The sequence below is a fragment of the Micropterus dolomieu genome, linkage group LG01, assembly GCF_021292245.1.
Source record: "Micropterus dolomieu isolate WLL.071019.BEF.003 ecotype Adirondacks linkage group LG01, ASM2129224v1, whole genome shotgun sequence".
NCBI lineage: Eukaryota > Metazoa > Chordata > Actinopteri > Centrarchiformes > Centrarchidae > Micropterus > Micropterus dolomieu.
In genome coordinates, this window is record NC_060150.1 from 54,222,743 (window position 1) to 54,237,259 (window position 14,517).

Genomic DNA, 14,517 nt, shown 5'->3' on the forward strand with positions numbered 1-14,517 from the left:
AAATGCAAAATTTACTTTCATCAGAGAACATAACTTTGGACCATTCAGCAGCAGTCCAGTCCTTTTTGTCTTTAGCCCAGGCGAGACGCTTCTGGCGCTGTGTCTTGTTCAAGAGTGGCTTGACACAAGGAATGCGACAGCTGAAACCCATGTCTTGCATACGTCTGTGCGTGGTGGTTCTTGAAGCACTGACTCCAGCTGCAGTCCACTCTTTGTGAATCTCCCACACATTTTTGAATGGGTTTTGTTTCACAATCCTCTCCAGGGTGCGGTTATCCCTATTGATTGTACACTTTTTTTCTACCACATCTTTTCCTTCCCTTCACCTCTCTATTAATGTGCTTGGACACAGAGCTCTGTGAACTGCCAGCCTCTTTAGCAATGACCTTTTGTGTCTTGCCCTCCTTGTGCAAGGTGTCAATGGTCGTCTTTTGGACAGCTGTCAAGTCAGCAGTCTTCCCCATGATTGTGTAGCCTACAGAACTAGACAGAGAGACCATTTAAAGGCCTTTGCAGGTGTTTTGAGTTAATTAGCTGATTAGACTGTGGCACCAGGTGTCTTCAATATTGAACCTTTTCACAATATTCTAATTTTCTGAGATACTGATTTTGGGGTTTTCATTAGTTGTCAGTTATAATCATCAAAATTAAAAAGGAATGAACACTTGAAATATATCAGTCTGTGTGGAATGAATGTATACATTATACAAGTTTCACTTTTTGAATGGAATTACTGAAATAAATCAACTTTTTGGTGATATTCTAATTATATGACCAGCACCTGTATGTGCTGCACTTCAGGCAGAAAGCCCAGAAAATTGTGAGGGAGCCTTCACATCTCCTCTTTGTTAAATTTGACAAGCTCCCCTTTAGAAGGTATTACAGGGTACCACAGGCAGCAAAACATATTTTTAAAAATATTATCCTTGTATGTATCCTTAAGTGAAGTATTTCAACCTGTACTTTGATAACTGGTTTACTGGTTGCTTTTATTGTGTTATTTTTTTTATAATGTGTGTGGTGTGTGTCTTGTGTTATGCTCTTTTGATATATTTAATAAATACATGGTCTATGGAACCTGGTGAAGCCAAAGACAAATTTCCAGAAATGGATTTTAAAGTTCTTTGTCTCTTATTTTATAATTTCATTTTAGGTATATATTTGTATTTCACATGTTTTTGCTCACATAACAAAGGTCTAGGGATGAATTTTGACAGAACTGTACACAGTATACAATTTATACAACTGCACAACCCAAGCAAACCAAACCATTCAACATGTCTGTGCCATATCTTAATACTGTAAAATGAAAACTGTTGGCATGAGCGTTTTTCACACCTCAGTATTGTGGAATTCTCTGCATTTTTCTTCCACTCTCATTCACCAGTTACCTGTCCACAGAGTGAACAGAGAATAAATAAATAAAAATATACTTTTTTATGTTTCCCTCCTAAGAATCAGTCATTTTACCCTGTTCATTTCAGCTGCCTCTTGATTCACAGGTTGAAAGCAGTCCTTTTCCTTCACTGCACTGTGCATGACATGCACATAGAGATTAACTGTAGAAGGTAGATGGTAGGTTTAATTGTTGAAATTGTTTTACAGTGAAATTAAGTTTCTGACTCCCTTCAGCTAACAATATACAGTAATACAAAAGCAATCATAGAATGGTAAATAAACTATATTCAGTGGAGCAGTGCTAAGGATGAATTTTAGTTTAAAAGTCTGATAGCTTTGGGGGAAATCTGCTCTGCAGTCTGGTGGTGCGGCAGCTGAAACTTTTATATCTCTTCCCAAATTGCAGCAGGGTGAACAGGCTGTGGCTGGGTGGGTCGTGTCCTTTATCCTTTGGGCTCTACATAGCCACTTCACCTCACTGATATCACTGATGCTCAGGAGATTATATTCTGGGCAGTTTTTATCACCTGCTTGAGTCCTCTGTTCCTGGTTCGTGCACATCCCATGCCAGTTTGTGATTGTGACACACAGAAATGTGTGGTCATATTATGTGATTTTATTTTGAAAAGTCTGTAATTTCTAGGTGTTTAGACCCTCGTCTTCAGTACGACAGAAGCGAGGAAGAGAAGCACACTACCTGTCGCCTGTCTCATAATTTTCCTGTTCTACAGAAAATCATAATCTGCAAACAGACCTCACGTCCGGGGCCTGTTACATGATGTTTCAGGTCATGAAGCTTTCTTTTGCTAAAAACTGACAAGAACTTGGCACGGAAAATAGGCCTTCACAATAGATTTCTCTCCATGTCAGGGGATGCATTCAGTGTGAAAACAAGGAGGTAGAGCACACAGCCCTGGGGGGCTCAGGTGTGTCCGCCGGTCCTAACTGTCTGGGGTCTCCCGATTGTGTTGTGAGCTGAAATCCACAAACAGTATTCTAATGTAGGTGTGTGAGGGAGCAGATCTGTAGAGAGCAGGGATACATCTTTTCAAACAAGAAGAATTAATTGTGCTTCCTGATATTCTCTGTGTTACAGTGGTGCAGGGTCAGAATAACTCGGGAGAGGCTTATACTGAGACCTGTGCCCTAAAATCACTTGAAAAAGCATTATCAAGAGCTGACTCAGAGTATGCAGGTCATGTGGACTCTCACTGTGATAAAAACGACTGCACTCTAAGAATCACAGACCTGAGAGAGAGGGGATGAACCAGAATTGGTTTACCCTGTGTTAACTTCAGCCATTTTAGCTACTGAGTGAAGCATCACACTTAAATTTGATCCTTGTTTGGAGTTGCGCTTGCGCAGTACCTATTTAAGGACTCCTAGCCAATCAGAAGCAGAGTAGGGCTGGTAACAAAGCTTTCGGTTCAGCTGTTCCCAAACCAGCTTTGCAACATAGACTGGAGCAAGAGTTTCAGTAGTAAGTTTTGAATTTGTAACAAATTGATCTTTCATATAACATTTTAACTATGTGCACTGTCTCTACATCACAGTAACATCTTTATTTGCATTGACTGCCTAATGTTTGGTAGCGAGGATGGCTGTGGGGGGAGGCAGCGAGTGGACGTTTTGTGTGCTGCAGCTCAGTGTGTTTCTCCAACATTGTTTTTGAGGGCGTGCCTGGCTAGCCGCTAGGATTCACCTTACTTGTGGGGTCCAAACCAGCTTTGTAGGGACCAAAATGTGGGGCCACAGAGGTTTGAAGAACTATTTGAGGGTTCAAGATTTGGTTTTCGGGCTCAGGTTAGAATTGGTTAAGGGCAGGCATGGAGTTGTGACGGTTAAGGTAAGGATAAGGGGCTAGGGAATGCTTTATGTCAATGAGATGTAAGCAACATGCATTTCTTATTAAGCTCTACAGTAACACATTCTGCTCTGTTACTGCTGTGAAAGATGGAGTTGGACCAGTGCAGTATAACGTCAATACACTATATTTTTAAAAAGTTACCGCACGATTTGCAAAACAACTGTAAGAATAATAAAGATTATAAGAACAAGACTAATAACTTCAGTCATTTCAACTTGAGGACTTGAGATTTACAGACATTCATCTGTTTATGCATGTTAATAATGTAATGAGGAAGAAAGTCAGGGCGGCTTTTAACACCTCAATGTCTGTTTTAACACAAGTGTACCAAGCACAGAGACAAACTGTCTTCAAAGACAACATTGTCCCATTTTCATTAGAAATGTTTATTGTGACTAACTGACATACAGGATTTCTCATGTATCTGATCTACCTGCTGATTTAACAGATGTGAGGAGCAGCTATGAGTTTAACAGCAGCAGCGAGTGGATTTGTGGTCTTCCTTCTCTCTGTACAAGGTACTGTACATCTACATTTCTATTATATTATCACACTCAGAATCAGAGGAAGGTGTTTTTTAGGAAATAACATTCGACGTGCGATGATTTGCAATGTGATGCGATCCCTGCAACACATGATGTAGGAGCCAAATGTTTGTTCAATTTTTGTTTGGTCACTAGGTGGTGCTCTAGGCTCAACTATATAAGCGAGGGGGCAACAGGTAGTTGTCAGGTGTTGACCCCGGAAGGGCAAACAAGTTTTTGACTGCTATGGCGGAGTTTGTTTGAATGCTGTTGCCGTGTTATTTTTTGAATCTTCGTGCTTGTGGACTTTGTGCACCTTTCGTCTGTGTGGAGGACAATAAATTGGTGATATTGCAACGACTATGATCCGAAATCCCTGGATTAATGAACATGAGACGACCTTTCAGACCCTCATGGTTTTGTTTTTTTGGATAAAACATGTTTATTTTTCATATATGACCCAAGTGAATTTCCAGGCTCTTGGCTCTTTTTACTATGTCGTTCTGAAGCCTGGTCCTATATTAGTTTTGATTATTGAAGAACGTTTATGTGGGATGTAGCTCAATATAGTCCTTGGAAAAATCATACTTAACTACTGACCAACAATTTAAAATACACTTTTTTTGTCTTTTGATAAAGAAGTTGGGACACAACAAATATGGTCTTAAGTTTCCACCATGTAACACTATTTTTATTTTAAGGTGCAATTGGTGCTCAGTATAACATTGTTTGTTTGCTTGTTCCCTAATACTTCATAAGCCTTTTTATTCTTGAAAATTTCATTGTCTATAGTTTCTTTAAATGCCAGGGGGTTAAGAAATATAACTAAACGTAAAGCTTTATTTTCATTTGTTAAACAGCTGAACACAGATTTTTCATTTTGTCAGGAATCTCACTCAAACTCAAAGGAGGAGAATTTTTGGAGATCCCAGTGGGGGAACAATTTATGGTTTTCTCACTGCTCAGAAAGATCAGCTGGTGTCTTAACATTTTACACACAGATACAGATCCAAAAGGTCATTTGATCTGCCAAGTGGTTGGTTACAACAAGATTGTTTAAATCATTTTCAACATCTATGGGTACAATTCTAATTTAGAAAATATCCAATTATTTGTTAAAATAGAAAATAGACTAAAGCATTGGCTAACAAAATTTCCAAACTCTCACATTATACTTGGAGGAGACTTTAATGTTACTCTAAATTCTGAGATTGACAGATGGCCACCTACAAAAGATAACAATAGAAATGCTTATTTTAAGCTTTGATTTAACTGACGTATGGAGAACTAAATTCCCGATATAGTTTCTTTCTCGAATAGACTTCTGGTTAGTATCAAAAAGTATTAAAGAGCCGGTTATCTCAGTTAACATTCTTCCCTGTCCCTTAAGCGATCATAAAGCAGTATTCATTTCTATTAAATTATTTTCAGATAATGCTTATAAAGCCAGTTACTGGAAACTAAATAATTCTCTTCTTAAAGTGGAGGAGGTTAAACAGAAAATCCCACAGCTGATTAAATATTTTTTTAACAAAGCTGTGGTGGAAAATTTGTTTAGTGTTAATTGGGAGTTATTTAAATATGAATCAGCAAAATACCTAACGAAGCTTGGTAGAAATCTTGCTAAAATGAGAAAATTAGAGGAACAAAGAGTTATCACAGGCATTTCGTTAATGTCTCAAATATCACCAGACGTCTTAACAGAGGAGGAGAAAATAGAAATTAATCTACAAGAGAGCCTGGATAAAATATATAAAAAATAAGGCAGAAGGAGCTTTTATAAGGTCTCGTAAACAGTGATTAGAAGAAGGGGAACAGAATTCTTCATACTTCTTCAAACTGGAAAAGTATCATGCAAAGTTGAATACCATTAATGAGTTAAAAATTGGCAACTCTATAAGTGATGATCAGCATTTAATATCTCATTTTTGTTCCTCCTCTTATAAAAAATTATATACCTCGGAATATTCTGACGATTATGCTTCAATGTTCCTCAATTCTCTACAAAATACCCCTAAACTCGACAACTCAGAGAGGGATTTTTGTGACCTCCCCTTATCCCTGGCAGTCAATGTTTAGAACTGTAAAAGACGACAAGTCCCCTGGGACAGATCGTCTGAATTTTATAAATTGTTTTCCCAGCAGATGGTGCCCTTCTTACTGCAGGTATTTAATGAAAGTATGAAAGCCAAAACTTTTAATCCCTAAACCACACAAGGACTTACTTTATATTGATAATTGGCGTCCAATTATCCTACTGAATAATGATTACAAAATGTTGGCCTTGATCTTTGCTAGAAGAATAAAAAAAGTATTAGATTCTATAATTGATGAAACCCAATCAGGCTTTCTCCCCAATAGGCATATCTCCAACAACATTAGATTAGTCAGATTTAGTTGACTTCACATTTAATTTCAGACGACAGCTTTTTGTTTTTCTTCTCAAGGCTTTTGATACAGTCGAACATAATTTTCTTTATCATTCACTCAAGAAGTTTGGCTTTGGGGATTTCTTTTGTGATGCAATCAAGACTCTGTATAGTAATGCAAATGGTTCAATTAAACTTAAAAATGAGACAATAATTTTTAATCCAATTTAGGTTGATTCGTTAACATTTATCTGGATCAGTGTCCTTCAATCGCGCTCATCCTCAGCGTCATCCGTGCATCCAGTTCATGTAGTGATTTCGACATTTCTTCTAAACCTTAAAAAATGTGAACTACTGGCTCTTAAAGATTGTGATGTTGAGTTAATTGCTAATATTCCTGTGAAAAGCTCTATTACTTACTTAGGTATTGTAATTGATAAAAATGAACACCAAAGATGCAAGAATAACCTCACTCCCATTGTTGAAAAAATGAAGAAGAAATTTAACCTGTGGCTATTACGTGATCTGTCTTTGAAAGGCAGGATTTTACTCTCAACGGCCGAAGGAATATCAAGAGTAACATACGCTGCTCTATCTATCTATCTATCTATCTATCTATCTATCTAGATCAACAAATGTGCAAAACCATAGATAAAATCCTTTATGATTTTGTATGGAAAAATCGCAATCATTATCTGAAAAAGTCTGTTTGAATGAATGAGTACAGTAAAGGTGGCCTTAGCTTTCTCGACTTTACTACCTTAAATTTCACTTTCAAGATTAATTGGATTAAGTGGTATTTAAATTGCCCAACCAGTATGTGGAATTTTATTCCCCATTATGTCTTTTCTTCACTTGGTGGTCTCCAGTTCTTCACTTATAATAATGAAAAAATTCCTCTGAAACTTTCTTCGTTTCACAAACAAATGCTACTGGCTTGGTCCCTAATTTACAAGCACAACTTCACTCCCCATAGGTTTTATATCTGGAACAACAGATATATTTTGTATAAAACAAATCTATTTTTTTTCAACAGTGGTATGACAAAAACATTTTGCTTGTAAATCAATTATTTAACCAACGTGGTCAACTTTACAACTACATTGAATTTATTCATCACTATGGTATCCCTGTTTCACCAAAGGACTTCTCCATCGTCTTTGATGCGATACCTTCAGCTGTCATCTCACTTTTCAAAGATTTTAATGGATCTGATGATCCCCCAACACTGGTGGATGTGAAGAAAACAACTGTTGGGAATATCTGTTTTTCACTGCTACCTAAAAGTAAGAATAAGGCCATTCGTCAACTTTTTCAACAGGACATTAGGAGTACACCCGCTGCTGTGTCATATTGTGTCTTCATTAGTTGGAGAGATTTGTTGGGAAAAAGTTTGGCTTCACAGGTTTTATCCCACTAACTGTTACCTGCAAAAACTGAAAAAGGACTTGGTCAGCTGTACTTTCTGGGAAGAAATCAATGAAACACTGGTGCATTTATTTTGGTCTTGCCCACATACCAAGAAACTTTGGAGTAAAGTTTCTCAATTTATTGTTGTCCATATTTACCCTCACTTTGCATTGCGGTGGGAAAATGTATTGTTTGGATTCACTAAACATGACAAAAAATTATATTCAGAATATGAATAATGTACTTAATAAATTAAAATAATTTAAATAAATGTACTTTTAATTTTATTTGCACAAGTCAAAATTCTTAAAAAAGAAACCAAGCTTTTTGGAGCTAACATTAAGCACTATGTTCTTTCAATATCTGAGTGTAAAAACAAAAAAGCTGTTAAATCATATGACCTCTGTAAGCTTTACAAGATATTTATTTAAATTGTTCTTTTGCTTTTGTTAAAATTATACTTTCCTTTCCATAACCCTTGACCTCCCTGGTCTATTTGTGATATGGACTTTACTGATGTACAGAAGATGTTGTTTTCCTGCTGTATATCCTAATTTTGAATAAAGGTTTGGAGAAAAAAAAAACCCATTAGCACAGTATTAGACTGGCTACAATACATGACATTCACTTTGCTTTATTTAAATTGAAAATTACATTTACAAGATGACCAAGAAGACCAATCTTAACAATTTAAACATTTCAAACTGAAGTATACAAGGTATTGATTATATACAATCAGAATTGTGTATTTCGTCTTTTTAAAGCTATTATTAGACAATGTTTTAAAAAATGATATGACAAAATTTACCTTTACTTCATTCCTTAACACAGCTATAATTTCATCTTTCACCTTTAAAACAGTCATGGAAATAAGCCAAAATTAATTTGCTCAGACGATGTGTCTGTTTTTTCTACATATCACACTATACATACAGTACGATTTTTCAGTGTTTCCATTCACACTCAACTGCAGCCTGACCACCGAAAGGAAAGCTACTGATCAAAGCAGACAATTTTTTGAATGAATTACCCCTTTCAAATATTTAAATCTTCAATTTTTTTTCCCCCCATTCTGTTCAGTAAATTAAGTTATAACTAAAGTTCAGGAACAAGACTACACCTCTCTCTCTCACTATTCCAACTGCCAATGCTTCACTCATTTCATCCACATCTTTAAAAGTTATCAGCCCCTCAGACTATGATCCGCACCATTATCACTCTGTTGTCTCCTAACCTTCTCCGTCCACTCCCACATGGCCAGCCACTCATCCACAGCAACCTCGCTCCGTTATCCAAGTTCCTCAGCACAGCATTGTCCCTTATTTTTCATCACGCAGCTCCACCCTGACTCCACCAAACATACACAGAAGTCGTTGCTGCCATCACCGATTTCCGCTTGGTCCCTCGATTCTCAGTCCGCAGCCTCACACTGGCCAACCTGCAGCCCCTGATTCTGGCTCCTTCCAAAACCACAACCATCTCCAACTAGATGGTCACCCGACCTTCAGCATGCACTCAAGGAAACGCAAATCCCATCCCACCAGACCGCCAACAAAGCCAGGCTTTTCCAGCGTTAAACAGCCACCTCCACCTAAACACCACTCCAGCCGGCTGCTCGCTTCCGCATTCCCGACCACGCGCCACGAGGATGCAACAGGCTGATGACTTCACAACGCAGACCACCGCAGTACGCAAAAAGCTTTAGCCTTCACAAAGGGCCAGTTCGTAGCTCCCCCTTTGCCTGCTCCCTCTGGGTCTGATTGTTTCCGTTTGTTTTCCCTTTTTCTCTCATCCATGTCTCAGAAGGCTGCACACCCTACCCCTGCACATACATACCTTCATCTCGGCATCCTATATTCTTCCCTTCCTACAGCTGTAGTTAACATAGCTCCTTCGGCTCCCCCCACTCAAGCAGCCCCTTCTCTCTCTCTCGCAGCAACCACCACTAGCACTGCTATCCATTACGCCACAACAACAACAGTTCCGTGTCCTGGACCCACTCCATTTCCTCCTGTTCTTTCTTGTGTTCCCCTCCCCCTCCAACCCGGACACCCCTATTCCTCCCACTGCATTTTCTGTTCCTATTGAACCCCCACCCATCCCGCTCCACCCATCAGCAATCCCATGACCACTAGCAATTTCACCTTGGCTTCCGCTGCCCACCCACTTTCAGCCGTGTGCTCCCATTTCGCCTTCTCTTAGACAACAAATCCTCTCAGGTACTTAAATTGACCTTGCACTCCTGTCCCAGCCATCCTTTACACCACCACCACCCCAGGGAGCTCTTAACACCCCCATGGCACGACTCAGCTTAGACATCCCTCCCCTTCACGTTCTAGGGAACTCACAGCCGTAGAATTGGCTCAGCATCTTACCATCTGTTCAGTTTTCCCCAACCGCAGGGCTGAGTTGTACGACTACCTCTCCATCATCTTGGATTTGGCTCTGTAGTTCAGCGTCACAAGTTATTTCACATATAATGTCCTTTTTGCATCCGAGGCTGCAGGCTGCCTCCCACCAACATTGCACAGCCACGTGAGCCAGAGCTCATTCTCGCTTAGTCCAGCAACACAATTTTTCAGGAATCATAAAGCAATATATGCCTCTACAGACATGCTGGGTTTCTAGCTACTCCGGCCACAACCCAAACCAACCCTCTCCATCCCTACCTTCTCATCCCCTTCATCCCTCCCCCTTGACCCCTCCATCCGATCCTTCTTTATATAATAAACTACTTCTTAGACCTCACAACTGGTGGGGTCTTTAGTTAATGGAATGGTTTTTATACCACTCCTTTCTCTCTCACTAATCCAACCACCCGTGCCTCTCTAATCCAGTTACCTGCACATACTTCAATCCCGTTTGTCTCAGTTATCACATTCATCCCCCCCAAACTCCATTTCTCTCTTCTCTCAATGGACAGCACTGTGGCCTGAAACAAGAACTACCTGGTTTAAGACCTCGGTCATCCCAGGCCTTTCTGTGACCTTTTTGCATGTTCTCCCTACGTTTGCGTGGGTTTCCCCCAGGATCTCCGAAATCCTCCAACCACAACGTTATAATTAATAATAATTTTTTAAAATTTGAATTTATTTATTTATTTGAATATTCCTCCATAGCTCTGTTTATTTTGGCATAAACCAGATACAACTTCATTTATGTACCGTTGTACCCATTTGTAAAACAAACATTACAAAGTCCCCAACACAGAGTGACTTAAGCTTAAGCTCTGTTAAACTGTTTTTTGGTTACTTTTCTGCAACCACCTCTTCACATTCAAGTCTGTCTCCTGATGTTGTTGAGTCTGATTGTAGTTTCTGATGTGCTCTGTGTTACAGTGATACAGGGTCAGAATGGCTGGGGAGTGACTTACACCTCTACTCAGATCTGTGCCTTAAAAGGATCAACAGTGGAAATAAGATGCACCTACACATACCCATCCAGAAGAAATGGCCGTGATACTAAAGTTGAGGAAACATTATGGTTTACTAAACTGCAAGATAAAAAACATGTGGATCTGAGAACAGACTCAAGATACGCAAGTCGTCTGCAGTACAGTTGTTCTAACAACATCTGCACTCTGAGAATCACAGACCTGAGAGAGAGCGACTCAGCTGAGTACAAGTTCAGGTTCATAACAAACCAGCCAGGTGGAAGATTTACTGGTTCACCTGGAGTCACTTTGTCTGTCAGAGGTAACATTTTCATTCATATGTTATATTTTCAGCATCTATTTACCGATAATTTAAATGTGTTGTGTGTATATTTTTGAATGTGGATGTTGACAGTTTTGTCTAAAATAACATCCCTGTTCCTTCACAGATCCAGGTCTCCAAGTGCAGGTGAGCAGATCATTCTATTCCACTAAGTCAGAGCTGAAGTGTCACAGCAGCTGTCATCTACCTGATCATCTTTCCTACGTCTGGATCAAGAATGGACAGAAAATTGAGGAAGAAGCACCTTCTTATTTAGACTACTTTTATCCTGCAGACATTTTCCTTCTCCATCAGTGTGTGAGTTCACTCCACAATATTCATATGTCACAGGTACTGATGAACACAAACTGTAACAGCACATTTAAACTATCTGATGACAAGTGAATGTGCTGAATATTCATCCTGATGGGAAATAATTGTTTGTGTGATTAATTGATTACATGATTGTCATAATGTTCTATTGTTTATATCTCTGTGTGTGATTCAATTCCACATAAAGAACAAATATTTCTGTTTTTTCTTCCCAGATCTCCAGGTTCAGGTGATCAGATCAACAGTCTACAAGAATTATACTGAGGCAGAGCTGCTTTGTCACAGCAGTTTTAATGGACTGTTTCAGCGGTGTTAAAATACAAATTAAAATTTCAGACACAAGTCTTCTTGGAATCTTCTAGATGATAATATAAACACAGCAGCATTATTTATAGAAATTTAAAAAATACCACCAGTAGAAATCAGTATTCAGATACATGTTGTCAGGGACATGCACAGACATTTTGGTGGGCGGGGCCTCAAGTTAAAAAAGGGAACTTCTCATAATTTTTTAAACCAAACATTAAATATATTAACACAACTCTGACTTTCTTACCAAGTTTTTTAAATTCCTCACACTCACGCAATTGTTTCTAGAAAATAATCAGTTCAAACAGAGGCCATGGTCTTCTTTAGTATTCACGTACGCGCACACACACACACACACACACACACACACACACACACACACACACACACACACACACTAACTGATGGTGTCATAGACTTAGTTTCACATTTGAGGGAGGGCTGTCTGTATCATGTAAAGATCTATCAGCATACAACAAACTAATAGAATGGATAGTTATTAGATGAGGAGTCTACGATCAAAATAATGAAGTTACTGCTTAAGTCAGGAAACTTTCTGGCAGCTGCTCAAGCCCCTTTTAATGTTTATGTGTGCACGTGCCTTCATGTTGTGATATAACTCATAACTCTTGTGTCAAATTTCAGTGATTCAGGAATATTAGACATATAACATTTTTCATTAAGACAGGATGCTTATTGTTAGTCTGTAACTTTAAATTTTTCATGGTAAAACTTTAAAATGGAGTTACCAGTCTCTGAAGATTTGTTGCCAACAGACTCGACAGACAGACGGTCTTTAGTAGTGGTAAATCTGAAACACATGAGTGCTGCTACGACCACTGACAAATTGTGTTTTTGAAAATACCAAATGATTAAAGGCTTGTTATTGGCTGTCAGTTTCAACAAACAGGATTCAGACCTGGGACAGATCCAGAATCAGCACTATGGACATCCACTTTGTCAAATACTAGAGAGAATCAAAAAGACACAAACAGAGAAATTTAATGAAAATAGTCAATCGTCTATAACATAGTCTAGCATTTCAGTAATTCATGTTTATACCTTCTCCAGATGCTCCAAAGCTTCCCTCTGTGTCAGTGAGTCCCTCTGCTGAGATAGTGGAGGGCAGTTCAGTGACTCTGACCTGCAGCAGTGATGCTAACCCAGCAGCTAAATACACCTGGTACAAGGAGAACCAAACTCTGCTCAGTGAAGAACCACAGCTTGTCTTCAGCTCCATCCAGTCCTCTGACTCTGGAGAGTATTACTGTGCAGCTGAGAACAAGCTGGGGAGGAAGACAACTAAATACATCATTAATGTGAAATGTGAGTGGAACAACATTAAAAAATATATAAACAGCTTAAATATGTCACGTCTTTGCGGGAGAAGATTTCAGCAACAATCCAGGCACAGTGCTGTCTATGTGGAAGAGAGGCTGAACACAGAAACAGCAGGTGGAGTTGGAGCAGGCCTCAGTTACATCCAATCATCAGTACTTCTCATCCTCTTTTAAACTGAATTTAGGTTTCAGGTCTGTGTGTAACAAACGGTCTTTCTGAAATTGTATAGAAACATAATAATGGAAAACTCCCTATAATAATCTCCTCGACACAATGTGATTCTTTAGAGGACATATTTTTATTTTATTATGATTATATTTTATTCTTTGGATTATTGCTTGACTGATTTGATTTAGGATTCATCCTGAAGGTGACCACTATACAGCTCTTCAAATCATTTCACAGTAAGACTTCAAAAACATGAGACTAATATCTTACTAATTGTGTGTAGAAAACCACAGGACGTCAATCACCTGTTTCTCAACATGCCTGATACTGTGTTGAAAGATTTGATGTCACTACTGCTTTGCAAACCAAATGGACATTGCATGCGGCTCCCCTTTAAGTTAAGGCATGTAAGTTGCAATGCACTTGCCAAAATGTGAGGTTCTGGCAACAAAGTGAAGAAATACATTTTTGGGATTCAGATTCTGTGGTAGGACACCACGTTTCTTTAAAGGAAAGGGTCATGAAGAGGACACCTGTGGCCAACTTTTATGTACAGGTCTATTGGTTGTTGTAGCTTGTTAGCTAGCTCGGTCGCTCTAAGGTGATAATGGCCTTACTATTTATAAAACAGGTGGATAACAAAGTAACTACTGGGACATCAGCATCATGAATCCAAATAATTGTATTGCTCCTCCTAGCTCGTGGCAGACAAAGAGGCCTGTAAACAAATATTGATAAATTTTCTCTCTTTTGTCCCCAGATGCTCCAAAGCTTCCCTCTGTGTCAGTGAGTCCCTCTGCTGAGATAGTGGAGGGCAGTTCAGTGACTCTGACCTGCAGCAGTGATGCTAACCCAGCAGCTAATTATACCTGGTACAAGGAGAATGAAGACTCACCAAAAGCATCAGGACAGAACTTCACCATCACTGACTTCAGAGCTGAACACAGTGGGAATTATTACTGTGAAGCCCAGAACAGAAGAGGACGTCATAACTCCACCTTACATCTGATTGTTGTGGCAGGTACGTTTTTACCTGGCTGATTAACAGAAGACGATCTCCTGGCAAAGTGATGAACAAATTCTGCTAATGAGGTCCAGCACAG

General features: G+C 39.0%; 2 long non-coding RNA genes across 2 annotated transcripts in view; one reads left to right on the forward strand and one right to left on the reverse strand.

The window, feature by feature from the left end:
* LOC123970087 overlaps positions 1-14,209 on the forward strand; it is an 18,137-nt gene extending 3,928 nt beyond the window's left edge. Inside the window, exons 2-3 of the long non-coding RNA XR_006824870.1 lie at positions 12,977-13,231; positions 14,175-14,209. This is a non-coding gene — a long non-coding RNA (uncharacterized LOC123970087). The remainder of the gene's footprint in view (positions 1-12,976; positions 13,232-14,174) is intronic.
* Positions 12,773-13,210, reverse strand: LOC123970102. The gene is made up of 2 exons (XR_006824874.1): positions 12,968-13,210; positions 12,773-12,872 (listed from the first exon to the last, which is right to left on the reverse strand). It is a non-coding gene; the product is annotated as an uncharacterized LOC123970102 (long non-coding RNA).
* Positions 14,210-14,517: the final 308 nt, after the last annotated feature.